The 14,117-nt window shown below is 47.3% G+C and overlaps 1 long non-coding RNA gene across 1 annotated transcript; it reads right to left on the bottom strand.

Moving 5' to 3' along the window:
* Positions 1-299: 299 nt before the first annotated feature.
* On the bottom strand, positions 300-9,100 carry LOC129032084 (uncharacterized). Its single transcript, XR_008501191.1, has 4 exons — positions 8,952-9,100; positions 6,299-6,462; positions 4,685-4,776; positions 300-968 (listed from the first exon to the last, which is right to left on the bottom strand). It is a non-coding gene; the product is annotated as an uncharacterized LOC129032084 (long non-coding RNA).
* Positions 9,101-14,117: the final 5,017 nt, after the last annotated feature.

Here is a 14,117-nt window from a genome sequence, read left to right as displayed (position 1 = left end):
GATTTTAGAGGTGATTAGTCTAACCCCACTGCTGTTGTGTCATCCTTAGGGTGTACCCATCAAGCGTATGTACAGCCTCTAAGTGGAAGAAAAGGTTCTTCTTCAAGTCCAATGAATATGTGTCCCCTGGTGGTGTCCACCCATGGTTGAGGCTCTACTCTTTGGGGCCACACAGGCAAGGCTATTTGCTTTTCTTATTATCAAATATTTGAAGGTGATGGTCATTGTCACACGTGTCCATGTGAAGAGACCACCAAACAGGCTTTGTGTGAGCAACAAGACTGTTTATTTCACCTGGGTGTAGGCGGGCTGAATCAGAAAACGGAGTCACCAAACTGTGGTGGGATTATCATTAGTTCTTATAGGTTTGGGATAGGCGTACAAAATACATTCTTAAGGGCAGGGGAGAATATTACAAAGTACCTTCTTAAGGGTGGGGAAGACTATCGTATCAGTTAGGGTGGGGCGGGAACAAATCACAATGGTGGAATGTCATCAAGTGAGGCTATTTTTACTTCTTTTGTGGATCTTCAGTTGCTTCAGGCCATCTGGATGTATACATGCAGGTCACAGGGGATATGATGGCTTAGCTTGGGATCAGAGGCCTGACAGTCATATTGCCCCCTGAGATGTTCCAGTAGTTCCCTAGTAGTTTCGTACTAAAGCAGCAAGATTTCAAAAGGCCTCGACTTCCTAAACACACTTCACAAATGAGTGTCTGTTAAAATCATGGTGCTCAGAGCAGAATGCAGAGCTGTGCAGCACCCAAGTGCTGATGAGAGAAGAGTGGGTAGGATCATCACCTGCCATGGTTTAAATGCGCTGCTGTCTTTGATGTGGGCTGAAATGACAGTCTTGTGACTGCTTTATATGGCAGCCATGACCCCACTCCTTTTGTGATAGTCAATTAAACCTCTGTATCAGTCCAAGTTCTGACTTGTGAGCAGTAGAAAATATCTCTAGCTGAACTATGAAAAAAAAAAAGTAAATGTACATTGGATTTCTGGTAAGATGATGGTGGAGTTTTAAATATTCTCAGATTATCCCATATAAACAAACAGAGTAACTAGGATAGCAAAACTAAAGACCGATGGACAACATCTACCACAAAACTAGGTAATACGGTTTCCCCAAGACTCTCCTAAAAGTGAGTGGGAACAAACCATTGGCAGCTAAAGGACCGCGTGGTCCTACGTCAGTGCAGTCAGAAGGTGCCTGGGCTTCTGACGACTGCAAGTGAAGCGGCTATGGTGTCCGGGGTATATACCCTGGGGTTCTTTGTCTCCTGGCAGGAAAATGTAGGATGCAGACACAAGAGGAGTTTAGGAGTGGAGGTTTAATAGGCAGAAGAGAAGAGAAAGAAAAACAACCCTCTCTCTAGAGAGAGAGGGGTCTTCTGAGCAGAAAAGACCGGCTGATTGTGGATGCCCGGATTTTACAGCCCAGCTTGAGGAGGCAGTGTCTGATTTATGTAGGACTCACAGATTCGTTTGATCAGGTATGACGTTATATAGCGCTGGAAGGCTAGTCACCCACCCTGATCTTATTAGGCAAATGAACTCTTCTTGGCCAGCGCCATGTTGTCTACTTACTGTACACGTGGCTGCCAGAGAAGGGAAGGTGGAGCCGCCATCTTGAACATGTGTAGTCCGGAGTTCCTGCCAGCATTCACCCGTGCAAGCTCCCAGCTTGCTTGTCTATGTCTGCAGCTCGACTTTGCCGGCTGCCCTTTGTTAGAAAATGATTTGGGCTGCTTTTCATTAAAGAGAAAAGCCTTACCGAGGACTCTCATGCCTTTCTATCTGCCTAAGTGATTGCTTCTTAACTCCTACATCACAAGGATAGAACAACCCCACAGTCACCAGTATGAACCAACTGGAATGCACCGTGGGCCAATCTGAGAAGAACAATAAAAACTGGGAAGGTTTTAAAAGATCCAGTACGTGGGTGAATGCAATGGGGCCATGATATGGTGGATCTGATGGTGCTGGAGTGGCGTGGGCCTTATAACCCCATGAAATGAACAAATCAAATCTCTTTCCCCAGACAAAGATCCACATTGAGAAGAAACAGATGGGAACAGAATCCAAACTGAGTAGGACAGGGACAATAGAAGCAATGAGAAAAGAAAGTTTGGATTAAAGTAGAGGAGGGGCGCAAAGTAGGCAGAGCTCAGAAAATATGAGGCCACATTTTAAATTACTTTGTGAAGCCAGGCGCAGTGGCTCACGCCTGTAATCACAGAACTTTGGGAGGCTGAGGCAGATGGATCACCTGAGGTCAGGAGTTGAAGACCAGCCTGATCAACATGGTGAAACCCCGTCCTGAACACTTGAACCCAGAAAGTGGAGGTTGCAGTGAGCCAAAATTGCGCCACTGCACTCCAGCCTGGGCTAGAGAGCGAGACTCAGTCTCAAATAAGTAAGTAAATAAATAAATGTGTTAGAAAAACCTAAGAGGGAGCCTTGGCATGAAGCTTAAAAAGCTATCCTAGCACGCCTTTCCATCCTTAAAACAAAGAAAATTCATTGCACATGCAAAGTGAGCAATAGAAAATAATCACAATCAAATGCCATAGGAAGTTTATCCTGAGGAAATAAAAGAATAGGGAGTACTATAGGAATATATAAGAATAAAACAATAGGCTGGGCACGGTGGCTCACACCTGTAATCCCAGCACTTTAGGAGGCAGAAGTGGGCAGGTCACGTGAGGTCAGGAGTTTGAGGCCAGCCTGGACAACATGGTGAAATCCACTCTCTACTTAAAATACAAAAATTAGCCCAGCGTGATGGCACATGCCTGTAATCCCAGCTACTCGGTAGGCTGAGGCAGGAGAATCACTTGAACCCAGGAGGCAGAGGTTGCAGTGAGCTGAGATTGCACTGCTGCACTGCAGCCTGGGCAACAGAGGGAGACTCCATCTCAAAAAATAAAATAAAATAAGAAGGACAATAAATGTACCCAACATTGAAATACACAAGGCAACGAAACACATAAGAAAGACATGTATGAAAGACATAAAAATTATCTAATTTTAAAAACAAGTAAAAGATATTATGAAAATGACAAAAATTATTAAACAGCAATATAAATTAAAATTTTAAAATCTTATAAATGAGGTGATTGGCAAATAGGAAGACTTGAGATGAACAGAACTCAGGATATAATTAGAAAAAAGAAACTTTTTTAAAAATGAAGATTATATTAGAAGAAAACAAGAAAGAACAAGTACAGTGATGCCTTAAGATAAATAGAACGTAGAGAGGAAAATGTTTTTAAATATTTTAAAAGAGATACAAAGGATTCAAAGAGAGTAATTGATTGGCAATGAAGATTTAACATATGTAATAAGAGGCTTTCAAGAAGAACATAGGGAATGGAAGACAGCAAACACTAAAATCTGTAATTCAAGAAAATGTTTCTGAAATAAAAGATTTTATAACTACAGTGTGAAACAGCGTATCACATACCTAGGAAAAATAAAATATATGGCCAATATCAAGATATATTCTAGTAAAATTATTGGACTTTATGAAAAAATTATTTTAGGCATCTCCACTAAAAGTTCAAATTGCTTAACTTGTCTACAGAGACATAAAGTATAATAGTGGTTACCAGGGACTGGGAGTGGGAAATGGGGAGTGACCACTTAATGGGTACAGAGTTTTTTCTTGTAGTATGATGAAAATGTTCTTGAACATGATGATGGTCGTACATCACTGTGAATGTATTAAATACCACTGAATTGTACACTTTACAGTTAAAATGATGAATTTTGTGTTATGTATATTTTGCCATAAAAAAGCAAGACCCAACTATAGCCTGTTGACCAGAATTGCACTCTAAATATAAAGACACAAATAAGTCAGAAGCAAAAGGATGAAAGAAGATATACCATGCTAACACAATCAAAAGAATACTAGAATGCTCTATGAATATCAGAAAAAAATGGATTTCAAAGCAAATCATATTACTAGGGATGAAGAAGGCCATTATTTAAATGATAAAGGGCCCACTACTTCCAGATTACATTATCATTTTAAATATGCACCTAATAACAGAGCTTGAAAAAAAAACATAAATGAAAAACTGGTAGAACTTAAAGAATAGACAAATTCACAATTATCATTAGATATTTCAATATCTCTCTCTCAATAATTAATAGAACAAGTAGACAGGAAATCTAACTATACAGTGACTTGAACAACACTAGCAACTACACTAATTGAACATTCCACCCAATGACGGCAACAAGAAAATATAATTTTTTCAAGTGCCCAAGAATCATTTACCAAAACAGACAATATTGTAATCATAAAAGAAGTATCAATACATTTAAAAGTTTTCAAATCACACAAGGTATGTTTTCTGATCATAATGATATTAAATTAGGAATCTATAATAGAAAATTTTCTGGAAAATACTCAAACATTTGGAAACCAAACAACACACTTCTAAATAACTCATGGGAAAGGGAGATACCACACATCAAATTAGGAAGTATTTTTAACTGAATGAAAGCATAGAGTATTAAAATTTGTGGGATGCGGCTAAAGTAAATAAAGTATATTCCCTTCACCTTGCCCACAGGGAGACTGAGTGATTTTATCACACATGCTAGTGAAGTTCAGTTATGCTTTGTCTTTTGCGTTTCTTTGCTTGCCAAAATACTTAAAGCCTCACCTGAGAAAGACAAGCTGGCAGAGGAAATTAAGAAGGAATGTCAGAGAATTCCTTCTTAGCTATTTCTCTTTTCTTTTCATCTAGGTATAAACCTGGACATCAGAACAGAAAAATTATCAGAACAAAGACAACGCCATAAATAAGGGGTGAACAAGTAGAACAAATAAATGGATGAATAAGAGAATGAATAAACAATGAGTCTGGGCTGGGCTATAATCCCAACACTTCGGGAGGCCAAGGAGGGAGGATTGCTTGAGGCCAGGAGTTTGAGACTAGGCTGGGCAACACAGCAAAACTGGCTCTACATAAATCTTAACAAATAAAAGAAAAGGAAAAAGGGGGAAAAAATTAGTCTGAACACTGCAAAATTGCCCCTAGGCCAGGTACGTGGTGATGTTGGCTGTATCCTGGCGTAGTGACAATTTCTGTTGCCGTAGACATCCCAGGAAATTTTCTCCTCCTCTGCTCTTCAGGAAGTTTGACCACTCCATGACACATGGGGACATTTCCAATGTCAAAAATTATAACCAACGATAAAAACTTTTTTAATCCAAGCAACAACCATCTCTGTTGTATAAACATGCCAAGAGGGAAAACGACTTTGCCCAGGGACCATGGCTGTAAAACCCAGGGCCACACCCAGCTCTACCCAGTTCTGTTGCCTGCCCCAGCTCCCATGAAGTCCTTCAGCCTCCCCTGCACTAAGGCTTTGCAAGAGTGATTCAGATTCCCATCCTTTGCCTCAAACCATCAGTGCTGAAAGATTGAAGTCCTCACCCTTGAACCCAACTGTGCCAAACTGCAAGAAATTATTTACCTACCCACTGCTAGGGAAATCCAAAAACAGCAGGTTTCCTCACCTGCCATGTGCCACGTGCCGATGCTTTCTTTTTGCCCCAAATAAATGGGTGGAAGTCCAAACATAAGGAACAGCCATATTCTGAATTAAGTAACTCAAGCGCCAAAGGGGTGTCCACCGCTGCAGCTCCATCTGACCCCTACACTGCCTCTGGTCACACCTTACACTCTACAAGGCCTCCTACCTGTCTGTGAGTGCCCCCAAGACGCACAAGGCTTAACAATCCTGGACTCTGGCAGGCACTTATTCCCCAACTCTGCCTTGTTTCTTAAAGATTTATTTCATATCTTCTTTACTTTTGTGGGTGTTTGAACATGTCCATTTAAAAGTGTGGTTTTTTTAAATTTCAGTTTAAGCACCTCCTCTTCCAGGAAGGCTTCCTGGACTTTCCTGGCCAATTCAGGTATTCCCTCCTCTGGGTTTCCTGAACACAGAGTTTGTCTCTATCAAGGTAGCACAAAGCAGTGGTTAGGGCAATGGATTTAGGGGTCAGACGCACCTGGGTTCAAACCTTGGCTCCACTGTTTACTTGCTATTTGAACTTGGGCAGGTCCCTAAGCCTCAAATTCTACTTTTATAAAATCAGGTTGATAATAACACCTACCTTCTAAGAGTGTTGTGACAATTCAATGAGAGAAGACATTTAGAGCACTTGTATGATACCTAGCATGAGGGATAGACTGAACAACAGAGTATATGCATTCCTAAATAATTATTTAAACACAGATGACTCTGTAATGACAGTAAATACCTACCTGTCTCCCCATTGTACCATGGGCTCAATTTTATCCCCAACTCCTGCCAGAGGCTGGGAACATGCAAGGGAACTGAATTTCTACAGAATCTTCCTCCTCTAACAAGCCATCCCGTCAGCAAACATCCTTTTTGGAAAGTCCAGGCAGCATGAAACCTACTGAACCTGCAGAATTAGAATCTAATTAGTAAATATGTATTAAGTAACTGTATTAAGTAACTACAACGTACTAGGTGCTGTGAGGGTACAAAGATGAAAATACAAAGTCTTGTTCCTCAAAGAGCTCATGTTTTGTTTCAGGAGAGGCAATATAAGCCTTTGGAAACTTCCATCAACAACTAAGATTTAAATAGCAAAGATGGCGAAGTGGGAATCTAACAATAAGAAAAATAGAATTAATTACCAGGCACCCTGCCTCTGCCCACCATAGGCCCTCAGACCCCCATCCTGGAGCCTCACCTCTGCCCCCATCCCAGTCCCCATTCCCAGACCAGTCCCAGCATGAGAGCTGGTTTATGAGCAGCCTAAATTCTGTTCTCTCCTCCCCACCAACCCCACCACCATCACAATACTCATGTCTACTTTCTTAAGTCAAGATCCTAGGAAGTAGGTGCCCATTTTACAGATGAGAAAACCAAGGCTCGTGGAGAGTAAATAACTACTCAGAGCCCCAGTTTAGTAAATGATAGAACCTGGATCCTATCGCAGGTGTGTCTGGCAGCTGAGTCCAAGCATCCCTCTCCAGATGGCCTGCACCAGGAGGCACTTACTGGGCGATACACCACAGTGTAAGGCAGCATTTCTGCCTCCAGGGGGTGAAGTCCGATGGGGAAGATTATTTGCTCACCTGGAACAGCTGGTGTTATGCAAAGGCAAATGTGCATGTTGGGTGTGCAAGCAACAGAAAACCAACGCTGGTGACTGAGGCGCTGAGAATTGACGGGAAGGTGGGAGAACGGGCTCAGGAAGTGGGCACAGCCACCAAGGGAGGCCCAAGGGCAAAAGCTTGGCCACGGTCACACCTGGAGGCCTGTGGGGAAGGCCCACCAGAAGCTCATGCTCCCACCACGGACAGACACCAGGGCCACTGCTGCCACCTGTGGATATTGCTGCCACCTGTGGACACTGCCACAGGAAATGGCATCTCATTCTCCCTCCACTTGATGTCACCCACCTAAGTCTGAGTCCCGGATGGAAGTGTCCTTTTAGCCACATCTGGGTCCATTTGCCCAGGAACGAGGTGAGAGAATGCCTGCCCCTTCAGCTTCCACAGTGGGCAGCTTATCTCCTGCCAATACTCACATCATGGGGCCTTATTCTCAAATAAGAAGGGGGCAAACGTGCTGGGCAGCCCCTTCTCCATCCCATAGCAAATGTCCCCTGCCATGATTAAGAGCTAAAAAGAATGGAATAGGTGACATGGGATCTAGAAGCTTGGAGGAGGGGCCACAAGGAGGGCTTGAAGAATTTAAGAGAGGTCCATGGAAGAGGTGGGTGTGCTGACTTTGGCCTTTAAGCACAGAGAGGCTGTGGCCCCGGCTCTGTCCATGATGCTTGGCCTGACCTGGTCAGGCACTTTGCAAGGGGTCTCTGAGCTCGTTCAGTGCCTGGACCATGGCAGCCACATTACAATTCTCATGGCCATGGCACCGTGCTAAGACCCAGGCATGCAGCTGCAACTTTCCCAACAGTCCTGCAGGCTAACTTCTCTGACCCATAGCTGAGGGAGGTGATAGGCCTTGATGGAAAAGGCCAGCGTGTGAGCCCAGGCCTGTCCGACTGGGAAGCCCACACTCCTTGCCCTAAGCTGGATGCCTCCCATTACAATTAGATAAGGAGTTGTAACACTGTGTGTTTTATTCCTGCTGGCTGCTTTTCCCAGGAATCTTTGTATCCTTCAGGCCAACCCTATGAGATAGCGAGAACTGCAGATGTTCACCCCTCTTGAGTAGTTGAGGAACCCAAGGCCAAGGTCACCCAGCTTTCAGGGACTGGAATCCACACAGGCCTGGTGCCTGCTCTTCGCCCAGATCCAGCCAGGCAGCTGTCTTCAACTCATGACCCTGCAGTGGGAGGTTGTGAGGTGGAGCCATTTGAGGAACAGATCCCATTAAGCTGTGTCCATCCACATGATGTAAACCCACACCTAGCCATCCCTTGGAACACAGTGGCCAAAAGTGCAGAGGGAACATTTGTCTAGGAGAACAATGGGTATTGATTCCTCTGGCAGCTGCAGCTGGCAGGCTCTGCAGGCGGTTTGGTCTGGGGTTTGGGGTGGTGTTTATTTAGATGCCGTAGCCTGGTTACTCATCCTTCTTGCTCTCCCTGGGCCCCCTGGGCTGTCTGAGGACTCAGTGGAAACAGCTCAACAGCCCACGGCATGTGCTGTGTCACTGTCCCCTGCTCCTCCTGACAGTGACTGGCACTATGTCCTGGCTTGGGCTGGGCTGTCCTGGGATGGGGGCCTGGACACTCTGGGCTTGGACTGGCAGCCCTGCAGCCAACCTTCTTTATATGGGGCACACATGCTCCTGAGAACTTGCTAGACAGGACCGTGTCCGTGCTCCATTTCCTGGCCACCTGCACATCACTCCAAACACTGTTTCTCCAACACACACACACACACACACATAGGCGGACAGACCGCTGCCTACCTCTCACCACCACAGTCACTTCAGTGGCCTGGGAGGAAGGTGACCTCAAGCAGGTCCTGGTTCAGACAGCAGTGCATGGCCTGTCAGAGCCTCTCAGGCCTCAGTGCCCCCAGCTGCAAGATGCGGCTCCACAGCAAGCCCTCTGTACCTCACCTGCATGCTGCTCCAGGCGCCTCTGTCTGCAGACAGCTCTGTGCGCATGCCTGTGGAGCACGCCCTGCCTGGGCACCACACATCACCACCAGAGAGGCAGGAGGCAGGAGCACGGGGACGAAGTCTCCTCCCACCTCCCCCAGGATGAGTGTGTGCAGCTTCTGGGAACTGGGGCCCAGGGATCTCCACCAGTGCTATCTGCCATCAGTCCTCCTTTCTCCAGCTTCACTCCCCTGTCCATTGCTCCATCCCCCGGGGTCACACGCCCTTAAGTTTCCATACAGAAGCCAAAAGCCTCAGGCTCCCTGAATTTTGGGTGACCCCAGGTGAAGACAATGGATGCGAGAACTTCTCAGGCCTCTATGCTGTAACATACGAAGGTGTGAAGGGCATTTATTTATTTATTTAGAGACAGAGTCTCTGTCACCCAGCCTGGAGTGCAGTGGCGTGATCTCAGCTCACTGCAACCTCCGCCTCCCGGGTTCAAGCAATTCTCCTGCCTCAGCCTCCCAAGTAGCTAGGACTACGGGTGTGTGCCACCACACCAGACTAATTTTTGTATTTTTAGTAGAGAAGTGTTTTCACCATGTTGGCCAGGCTGGTCTCAAACTCCTGGTCTCAAGTGATCTGTCTGCCTCGGCCTCCTAAGGTGCTGGAACCACAAGGGTGAGCCACTGTGCCTGGCAATATGAAGGACATTCTTAAAAAAAAAAAAAAAATTGAAGTCTTGGGCCATATTCATCTCACACCCAGCTGGCATCTCTGCCTCCTTTACTCCTTGGATAACTAACACTTAATTCCCTCCTCTGTAAAATGAGGCTGACCCCTTGAGGAACTTCTCCAAGGATTGAATGGAGTAAATCCATAATGTGCTCTGCACAAGGCCTGGTACCCAGAAGGTGCTCAATAATTTTAACAACCAGCACAGAGGCCTGAATGGGGTGCGGAGGGGCAGTGGCTGGAATCAGAATACCTGGCAGTTTGCAGCTGTCCCTCAGGAGGCGCTGGCATCCTGGCTGGCCATGGCACTGGATGGAGCCACATGCACCCGGAATCTGTCCTCCATGAGCCCCGAGATCCAGCCTTTGCAGGCTGGGTGATGCACACCCTGGGTCCTGAGCCCAGAATTGGGGCCAAGATTCCGGGAGGCGCTCAAGATCAACAAGCTTTGGGTTTCCTGGTTGAGGTCCTGTATGTACAACATGTTCCCTCTTTCCAGAAGGGGCGAGGGTGCAGCCCAGAGGACCACCCTCGAGCTTCTCTGACACCCTGACTGACCCCGACCCCAAGCCCTCTGCCCTCAATTTCCCCCTGAGCTGCCTCATCCCATCCACCTGAACAAACGCATGTGGCTCAGAGGCACTCATCGATGCAGCAGGTTTCACCTTAGCCGGAAGATCTGCGGCGCCTCCGCCCCACGCCCAGGGCTGGCATTTCATTCGGGGTGTCACATGGCCCCCAGGGCCTTTACGACTGCAGGGCCACTTACAGCATCTTCATTCATCTCCAGCTGCTCTGGGGGCCCAGGCAGGGCGGGAATCCATAGTAGGGTGAGAGGCTGGCCACGGCCTGCTCCCCTGCCATGCACTAGCACTGTCCCTGGCCCTCTGGCTGAAGCTGCAGGTTGCCCAACACAACCCTCTAGAGCCATTGACCCATGTGGGTCCCTGAGTCAGCTATAAATTCTGCTCAGCCCACACATGCGGATCCCCAGGATGCCCTCCCCCACCTCCCTCCTTGGCTGCCCAGGACTTCAGAGGCCACACATCTCTGGGGGACTTTGGAGTCAGAGCTGTGTCGATCACGTCCTCAGGGCATGCTTGTCCTGCTGCCTGGCCTCCCACCACAATCCTAGACCCAAGCTCGCCCACCCCTACAAGTTTCCAGGATGATGGGTACGGATCACGACTTGTATCGGGCTGATCCTTTGATCAGATTCCTTCTGTGGTTCCTCAGGCTTTCAGGATGGAGTCCTCCAGCCTCTTGCCTGCCTGGCAGCCCAGTCTCACCAGCCACCTTGCCATCCCCATGCCTGCTCTATCTGTTTCCCAAAGGCTGTCCCACACTCTCGCCATGGGCCTTGGCACATTCTGTTTCTGCTCACTGGGATGCTCTTCTCTTCTTTGATAAATGATCACCTACTCATCTTTCAAGACTCAGCTTCAACCTTAGAAAAACTCGCATGATAAAGATGCCTCCAGGTGAGGCTAGGTGTCTTCCTCTGGGTCCTACAGAACTTGAATGCCTTTCTGTCCTATTATACCCACGATCTGCTTGCTGTTCTGATTCCACCTAGTAATCAAGTTTTTGAAAACAGTCTCATGTCTCTTTCATCCCCTGTGGGTTGGGCAAAGTCTCAGAACATGGTAGATTTCAAAAAATGTTTGAGATGGGTGGAAGGATGGGCAGATGAATGGGTGGATGGATGGATCAATGGGTGGGTGGATGGATCAATGGGTGGGTGGATGGATGGATGGATGGATGAGTGAATGGATAGATGAAGGACAGCTCTCATAAGTAGCAGAAAGGTCCTAAATTTTCTTGCATTCCCCTTAAAATCTTTGAACATAATTAAATTGAATCGAAAAGTCTCGATCAGAGGGAGAGTTTTGTCCTTGGGATGCTGACTTTATTTATGCAGTCAGCACTTATTGTGAGCCTCCCGGAAGCCCAAAGGAGAAAGATAGCCAAGTAAAGGGAAGGCCCTGCCCACAGGAAGTGCTGCAGTCACTCAACAGACTAGACACATCTGGGAGAAACTCACAAGAGCCCACCAGCCCTCCACGGAGCAGTGCAGCAGGTGCTGAGAGAAGGGGATGGGCAGGTCAGAGAGTTGGACAGTGTTGCCCCAGAGCTGCTCTGTGGTGAGCACTCAAGCCCTTTAAAACTGACTCCTTCTCAACCCCATCTTCCTCATCCCACAAGATATACAAGAACATGACCCAAAGCTGGAGCTGACCCTCTAGCACTGACTCTCATGTGGACCTGATTGTAAACCTGAACCAGGCTGCATGCGGTGGCTCACATCTGTAATCCCAGCACTTTGGGAGGCTAAGGCGGGCGGATTGCCTGAGCTCAGGAGTTCGAGACCAGCCTAGGCATCATGGCAAAACCCCATCTCTACTAAAAATCAAAGAATTAGTTGGTGTGGTGGTGCATGCCTGTAGTCCCAGCTACTCAGGAGGCTGAGGCAGGAGAATCACTCAAACTCGGGAGGCAGAGGTTGAAGTGAGCTGAGATCATGTCACTGCACTCCAGCCTGGGTGACAGAACGAGACTCTGTCTCAAAAAAGTAAAAATAAATAAAAATAAAAATAAAAATAAACCTGAACTTTATCTCGAGGGCTAGATCTGATCTTGACCCTAACCTGGACCTAAACCCTAGCTGAGATCAGATCTGAACCCAGACTTTAATCTTTACCTACGAGAGGGCTCCAAAAACAGTTGGATGGCAAGGAGCCAAGCTGAACTCAGAAACTGTCTGACAGGAAGGTTCTGGCAAACACAAAGCAGATTCAAAGAGCGGCTCCATTGTAGAAAACCCACCTATGGCCCCTGCACACAGCCCAAGGTCCTTTGCCCAAGACTCAGATGTCCCAGAGACACGGGCACCTTCAGTGCTTCTGGAAATGGGCTGAGGGTTACCCAGGCCCTGAGGCCAGTCGAGGTGTCTGTGGACAGCAAAGAGGAACAACTGGACTTCTGTTCTCTGGGTGCCCCCCTTACGCCTCACTGCCCAGCCTCCGCCAGTCACTGACCCTCAACCTGCCCTTGAGAGACTTGTGCATGGGCCAGGCCCTGCACCAGGCACTCTGGCTGCAAGGAGTGCAGACATACAGCTCCTACCCTCAAGACCCCAGCTCCAGTTGAGGAGGCAAGGCTGCTCCCTCATTCACTCAGCATTTATTGGCCCACAGGTTTGGGAACCTGATTTGAGACATGCCAGGCAGAACATCATTAGAAAACTAATAACCAGGGCTGGGCACAGTGGCTCATGCCTGTAATCCCAGCACTTTGGGAGGCCGAGGCAGGTAGTTCACTTGAGGTCAGGAGTTCGAGACCAGCCTGGCCGATATGGTGAAATCCCGTCTCTATTCAAAATACAAAAAATTAGCCAGGTGTGGTGGCAGGTGCCTGTTATCCCATCTACTCAGGAGGCTGAGGCAGGAGAATCGCCTGAACCCGGGAGGTGAAGGTTGTAGTGAGCTGAGATCCCGCCATTGCACTCCAGCCTGGGTGACAAGAGTGAGACTCAGTCTCAAAAAATAAAATAAGAAAACTAATAACCATTTGTATAGGTTGCTTAGTGAGCATGGACATGGAGCAAAGAGAGCTGGATCTCAAAATTGCCATGCTGATCAGCAGGGGGATCGCACCTGTGAATAGAATGGCCACTGCACTCCAGCCTGGGTGACATAGTGAGACCATCTCATAAAAAAATTAAAAATAGGCCGGGCACGGTGGCTCATGCCTGTAATCCCAGCACTTTGGGAGGCTAAGGCGGGTGGATCACAAGGTCAGGAGATCGAGACCATCCTGGCTAACACAGTGAAACCCCGTCTCTACTAAAAATACGAAAAATTAGCCAGGCGTGGTGTCAGGCACCTGTAGTCCCAGCTACTCGGGTGGCTGAGGCAGGAGAATGGAGTGAACCCGGGAGGCGGAGCTTGCAGTGAGCCAAGATGGCACCACCACACTCCAGCCTGGGTGACAGAGCAAGACTCCGTCTCAAAAAAAAAAAAAAAAATTAAAAATAAATAAATAAATGAGAGAAAGAAGAGCTGGATAAACCGAGAGCCGTGTTGCCAATGGGTCCAGCGTTCTGACCATGCACTGGCTGGAAAGTCTCTCCCCACGGGCACTGCGGGCGTGGGCACTGCCAGTGTTTGCCTTTGTGACCCTCCCTTTCCGAGTGACAGTAGCAGAGACATTCCTTCATCCAATGTTGCAGCAAGCAGGAAGACATTTGGCTTCAGATACTATGACAGCCTGTTCCCTGATGCTTATTGATGC

Source organism: Pongo pygmaeus, chromosome 11 (assembly GCF_028885625.2).
Source record: "Pongo pygmaeus isolate AG05252 chromosome 11, NHGRI_mPonPyg2-v2.0_pri, whole genome shotgun sequence".
NCBI lineage: Eukaryota > Metazoa > Chordata > Mammalia > Primates > Hominidae > Pongo > Pongo pygmaeus.
Note: the sequence above shows the minus strand (reverse complement) of the source record. Positions and strands in the feature narration are given on the sequence as shown.